The sequence below is a fragment of the Schistocerca serialis genome, chromosome 1 (genome assembly GCF_023864345.2).
Source record: "Schistocerca serialis cubense isolate TAMUIC-IGC-003099 chromosome 1, iqSchSeri2.2, whole genome shotgun sequence".
NCBI lineage: Eukaryota > Metazoa > Arthropoda > Insecta > Orthoptera > Acrididae > Schistocerca > Schistocerca serialis.
In genome coordinates this window covers 1129851145-1129858455 of record NC_064638.1, presented here as the reverse complement: position 1 = coordinate 1129858455, position 7311 = coordinate 1129851145, and positions in this window count along the sequence as shown.

Sequence of the window (7311 nt, the reverse complement as noted above, 5' to 3'; positions counted from 1 at the left end):
CTACATCTACATCTACATCTACATGATTACTCTGCAATTCACATTTAAGTGCCTGGCAGAGGGTTCATCGAACCACAATCATACTATTTCCCTACCATTCCACTCCCGAACAGCGCGCGGGAAAAACGAACACCTAAACCTTTCTGTTCGAGCTCTGATATCTCTTATTTTATTTTGATGATCATTCCTACCAATGTAGGTTGGGCTCAACAAAACATTTTCGCATTCGGAAGAGAAAGTTGGTGACTGAAATTTCGTAAATATATCTCGCCGCGACGAAAAACGTCTTTGCTTTAATGACTTCCATACCAACCCGCGTATCATATCTGCCACACTCTCTCCCCTATTACGTGGTAATGCAAAACGAGCTGCCCTTTTTTGCACCCTTTCGATGTCCTCCGTCAATCCCACACCGCGCAGCAATATTCGAACAGAGGACGAACGAGTGTAGTGTAAGCTGTCTCTTTAGTGGACTTGTTGCATCTTCTAAGTTTCCTGCCAATGAAATGCAACCTTTGGCTCGCCTTCCCCACAATATTATCTATGTGGTCTTTCCAACTGAATGTGTGTGTAATTTTTGCACCCAGGTACTTAGTTGAATTGACAGCCTTGAGAATTGTACTATTTATCGAGTAATCGAATTCCAACGGATTTCTTTTGGAACTCATGTGGATCACCTCACACTTTTCGTTATTTAGTGTCAACTGCCACCTGCCACACCATACAGCAATCTTTTCTAAATCGCTTTGCAACTGATACTGGTCTTCGGATGACCCTACTAAACAGTAAATTACAGTATCATCTGCGAACAACCTAAGAGAACTGCTCAGATTGTCACCCAGGTCATTTATATAGATCAGGAACCGCAGAGGTGCCAGGACGCTTCCCTGGGGAACACCTGATATCACTTCAGTTTTACTCGATGATTTACCGTTTATTACTACGAACTGCGACCTTCCTGATGGGAAATCACGAATGCAGTCGCACAACTGAGACGATACCCCATAGGCACGCAGCTTGATTGCTGCAAAGCACAGTACGGCTTCCAAGAGGGCTGTGGATATGTTCGTAGCGTCTTCAATCGTAGTCGGTAGTGTGTGGTATTTAGCCATGCAAATTTGTGGATGAATTTAGTTTCTTTGTCAACTGACGGTCTTGTGTGCACTGTAAGAGGTCCATGATTAAGGAATTTGTTGCTATCGCACTCGAGCAGATGTAATTTCGATGGACTGCTCACGCGCTGCCTGCGATATGTAAGCTATAAGAGAATCTCAGACCAAAGAGTACTGTTGACTGCAGTAGGAACTGTGTAGTAGTAGGAGTTAGCAGTAGCGAGCAGTCTGGTGTATCGAGTTGTGCGGGCCGGTCGTGTGGAGCGATGGCGGTGTCTGAGCGTTGTAGTATAAGGTAAAAGCAGCCTCGCGCGTATGTACTATTGTAAGATCAAGTCCCATGTAAATGTTTTTCAAAAAATCTCTTAATAATAATCTTTCTTACAAAAATTAACTTTTGACGATCATTCCTCTCAATTTAAAGAATTTACTAATTTCTCCAATCCATGGTCATCCTGATTATTGTAAAGAAAAATCAGTTGTTTTACTTTTATACATGACAAATCTATCGGCCAGCTTTGCACTGGGTTGTGCCAGAAAAATTTCTTATAGGAGCAGATATACAGGGTGAGTCACCTAACGTTACCGCTGGATATATTTCGTAAACCACATCAAATACTGACGAACCGATTCCACAGACCGAATGTGAGGAGAGGGGCCAGTGTAATTGTTTAATACAAACCATACAAAAATGCACGGAAGTATGTTTTCTAACACAAACGTACGTTTTTTTAAAAATGGAACCACGTTAGTTTTGTTAGCACATCTGAACATATAAACAAATACGTAATCAGTGCTGTTTGTTGCATTGTAAAATGTTAATTACATCCGGAGATATTGTAACCTAAAGTTGACGCTTGAAACCTCCGACGTTCAGTTGCGTGTTGTAACAAACACGGGCCACGGGCGTTTCATAGGACGTGGAGGACGCATAAATTGGCTAGCCCGTTCTCCTGATCTTACACCTCTGGACTTCTTTCTGTGGGGAACGTTAAAGGAGAATGTGTACCGTGATGCGCCTACAGCCCCAGAGGATATGAAACAACGTATTGTGGCAGCCTGCGGCTACATTACACCAGATGTACTGCGGCGTGGCCGGCCGAAGTGGCCGTGCGGTTACAGGCGCTGCAGTCTGGAACCGCAAGACCGCTACGGTCGCAGGTTCGAATCCTGCCTCGGGCATGGATGTTTGTGATGTCCTTAGGTTAGTTAGGTTTAACTAGTTCTAAGTTCTAGGGGACTAATGACCTCAGCAGTTGAGTCCCATAGTGCTCAGAGGCATTTGAGGCACTGCGGCGTGTACGACATTCATTACGCCAGAGATTGCAATTGTGTGCAGCAAATGATGGCCACCACATTGAACATCTATTGGCCTGACATTTCGGGACACACTCTATTCCACTCCGTAATTGAAAACGGAAACCACGTGTGTACGTGTACCTCACCCCTCATGGTAATGTACATGTGCGTCAGTGAAAAAGACCAATAAAAAGGTGTTAGCATGTGGACGTAATGTGCTGTTCCAGTCTCTTCTGTACATAAGGTCCATCACCGTTCCCTTTGGATCTCGCCCGGATCTCGTGGTCGTGCGGTAGCGTTCTCGTTTCCCACGCCCGGGTTCCCGGGTTCAATTCCCGGCGGGGTCAGGGATTTTCTCTGCCTCGTGATGGCTGGGTGTTGTGTGATGTCCTTAGGTTAGTTAGGTTTAAGTAGTTCTAAGTTCTAGGGGACTGATGACCATAGATGTTAAGTCCCATAGTGCTCAGAGCCATTTGAACCTTTGGATCCCTACGTAATTCGGTGCTCTCCGATACACACGATCGAACAGCGGAGGAGTGGTACTCAAGCGTCAACTTTAGGTTACAATATCTCCGGATGTAATTAACATTTTACAATGCAACAAACGGCACTGATTACGTATTTGTTTATATGTTCAGATGTGCTAACAAAACTAACGGGGTTCCATTTAAAAAAACGTAGGTTTGTGTTAAAAAACATACTTCCGCTCATTTTTTTATGATTTGTATTACCCAATTACACTAGCCCCTCTCCTCACGTTCGGTCTGCGGAATCGATTCGTCAGTATTTCATGTGGTTTACGAAATATATCCAGCGGTAATGTTAGGTGACTCACCCTGTATATGCGTTATCCGGCGACTTGATTGAGGTAAGAATTTTCAATTTATTCAGTATGATCTTTCAGGGCCATGACACAGAACTGCTGACGTCCAAATTTACCAGTTTAAATTCACACTCAGTTATTGAAAGGTTATAAGTGAGTCACATTATTTTATTGAGAGATTAGTCACATTGTATTATTGGTAGGTTACGCAATTTTTCTGTTGGTACGTTACGCTAAAATGTGAATGTTATATAATTATTTTTTAATGTTGGGAGGTTACACTAAGTGCAATGCTGGCCGATAGATTTGTCGTGTATAAAAAGATACAAATGATATTTCTTTACAATAATCGGGATGACCATGGATTGGAGAAATTAGTAAATTCTTTAAATTGAGAGGAATGATTGTCAAAAGTTAATTTTTATAAGAAAGATTATTATTTTTATAAGAAAGATTATTATTAAGAGTTTTTTTGACAAGAATTTACATGGGGCTTGATATTACAATAGTACATATGCGTCAGGCTGCTTTTACCTTATCGCTTCACACGACCGGCCCAGCCAACTTGATACACCAGACTGCTCGCTACTACTAACTCCTACTACTACATAGTTCCTACTACAGTCAACAGTACTCTTTGGTCTGAGATTCTCTTATAGCTTACATATCGCAGGCAGCGCGTGAGCAGTCCATCGAAATTACATCTGCTCGAGTGCGATAGCAACAAATTCCTTCCAGAATGAGATTTTCACTCTGCAGCGGAGTGTGCGCTGATATGAAACTTCCTGGCAGATTAAAACTGTGTGCCCGACCGAGACTCGAACTCGGGACCTTTGCCTTTCGCGGGCAAGTGCTCTACCAACTGAGCTACCGAAGCACGACTCACGCCCGGTACTCACAGCTTTACTTCTGCCAGTACCTCGTCTCCTACCTTCCAAACTTTACAGAAGCTCTCCTGCGAACCTTGCAGAACTAGCACTCCTGAAAGAAAGGATATTGTGGAGACATGGCTTAGCCACAGTCTGGGGGATGTTTCCAGAATGAGATTTTCACTCTGCAGCGGAGTGTGCGCTGATATGAAACTTCCTGGCAGATTAAAACTGTGTGCCCGACCGAGACTCGAACTCGGGACCTTTGCCTTTCGCGGGCAAGGTAGGAGACGAGGTACTGGCAGAAGTAAAGCTGTGAGTACCGGGCGTGAGTCGTGCTTCGGTAGCTCAGTTGGTAGAGCACTTGCCCGCGAAAGGCAAAGGTCCCGAGTTCGAGTCTCGGTCGGGCACACAGTTTTAATCTGCCAGGAAGTTTCAACAAATTCCCTAATCATGCACCTCTTACAGCACACTGAAAGTAAGTCGTTCGTCAATATGTATTTCTAAATATCGTGTTACTTGTTTCCTATTTATATAAACATTATCTAGTTTAATAATTGTTTTTTGTTTCAGTGTCCCTTTGAGTAATAGATATACTGTTTTGTTTTCAGCTATTTTGAGTATGTTTTGGAAGCACCAGATACTTATACCTGTGAGAAGTTTTCTAGGGGTACTTTTGAGTTTGCTGATACAACAACTAATAAGTCATTGCATAAGCGACTACCCCGTTTTCCTTGTCATCCGCATCCAAGTTGTTTAGGAGAGGCTCGGTAGCAATGTCCCAGACACTAGGTCAACAGACTGAGCCTTGCGGCGATCCTTCTGCCATTTTCTTGAATACTTCATGGCGTCCTGCCACCCACTCTGATTACCTATTTTTGCAATAAACTAATAATCTGTTATACAGAGCAGCTGCTAGTTGCATCCCCCTCATCCTAGCGAACAACGCAGGTCACCAAAGGTTATCAAAAGCACCTGCGATGTCGACTAAAATTGCAACTGCACATTTATCATTGGTAGCGTGTATTATTTCTAACGCGCGGTTGATTGCTTCATATATTGATCTTTTTGCTCTAAAACCGTATTGGTGATGACTGTAGTCGAATCACAAAGGAACCGTTCCTGTACCTTAGCCCATGTTTTTAGGAGACAGGTTGGCCTGTGTACTTTGGAGTCTCTGTTTTTCAAAGATCATGGACTCTTCCTTGTTGTAAGACATCGTTTAGCATGTCCGTTAGAAAGGGGGTGGTCTGTGTCACAGGTGAGTCGTGGCGCCATTGAATTAGTAGACTGTTCTGTCTAGCGTCACTGGCTCAGGTGTAGTATCGACTATTCCTCTTGCGGCCCCATTGGCAGTATCTATGAGGAAACAATGGCATCAGCGGGTTGTGTCCTTAGAAGTTCGTTACTTGCCGATACATATAGGGGATCGCTGGCTCGAGAGGGAGGCACGAAGTTTGCGGATTGGCGGTAGCGTCGCGACAAGAGATGGACACGAGGTCCGAGCGGCCGAAGCCACGAGCTGCGCAAGGAGGGCCTGCGCAGACCGAAGATACCGGAGTACTTCACCGGCGTGAGAGTCGACTACAAGCAGCAGGCCGACATGCCTTCGGTTGGTTGGCAACATTCGTGTCGGACGACCTCTCGTGGCCTGGCTACCCTATTCTACCTTGCTTTCATCGGCACCAGTCAGTAATCGCTGCGACGCACAGAGGATCCGTGAAACTGCTTGCTTATAAAGGGGAGTAACATTCCGTAATCCTCGTGGTGATTTGTTTCATTGTCTAACTGCCCTCATTATTTTCTGTCTTGGACCTGACTCTCAGAGATTTACTCGGTCGGCTTTTTTTGTCGTAAATATACGCCATAGTGTTGTACTAAGACACTAGTTGTCGCTTGAAAATTTGTCCCGCTATTATATTGTCTTTCGTTTCTGGTTTGTACGTCATCATTAATTTTCTTATTAATCAGCTCTTGGTAGCAAATACAGCCGGAACAATTGTACTAAGGCACAGGTTGCCGTTAAACAAAAGAGGAACCTTGTGGTTAGATTTAGCTGTTAACCGGTTCAATTCTTTGATTGTAAGTTTATTTCTTAGTCATTATTTATAGGCTGAACAGCCTGTTGTACTAAGATGTTCGTTTCTGTGTTTGAAATACCTGGTCATTATAGGTGTATTTTAGTTGTCTCTTGTGCTTCCACCGAATGAGTTCTCTTGTAATAAGTTTTCACAAGTATTGTTTTAAGACGTTCCTTTAAAACAGTTTTAATAACTGACTAACAGTTTAACTTTGAAAAATATCAACAGCCAAGTGTCGCCAGGGCTTTGGTCAGAATAAACTTGTCAGAAGGGACGAATTGGGATCCACTCGCACCTTGGTTGCCGATTGAAATTAAGGAGTTGGTTGCTTGTCATTGTCATGCTGTTGTGGTGGTCTTCAGTCCTGAGACTGGTTTGATGTAGCTCTCCATGTTGCTCTATCCTGTGCAAGCTTCTTCGTCTCCCAGTACCTACTGCAACCTACATCCTTCTGAATCTGCTTAGTGTATTCATCTCTTGGTCTCCCTCTACGATTTTTACCCTCCACGCTGCCCTCCAATACAAATAGCAAAACTCCCTTACTGCTTTAAGTGTCTCATTTCATAATCTAATTCCCTTAGCATCATCCGACTTAATTCGACTCCATTCCATTATCCTCGTTTTGCTTTTGTTGATGTTCATCTTATATCCTCCCTTCAAGACACTGTCCATTCCGTTCAACTGCTCTTCCAAGTCCTTTGCAGTCTCTGACAGAATTACAATGTCATCGGCGAACCTCAAAGTTTTTATTTCTTCTCCATGGATTTGAATACCTACTCCGAATTTTTCTTTTGTTCCCTTTGCTGCTTGCTCAATATACAGATTGAATAACATCGGGGAGAGGCTACAACCCTGTCTCACTCCCTTCCCAACCACTGCTACCCTTTCATGCCCCTCGACTCTTATAACTGCCATCTGCTGTCTGCACAAATTGTAAATAGCCTTTCGCTCCCTGTATTTTGCCCCTGCCACCTTCAGAATTTGAAAGAGAGTATTCCAGTCAACATTGTCAAAAGCTTTCTCCGAGTCTAAAAATGCTAGAAACGTAGGTTTGCCTTTTCTTAATCTAGCTTCTAAGATAAGTCGTATGGTCAGTATTGTCTCACATGTTCCCATATTTCTACGTA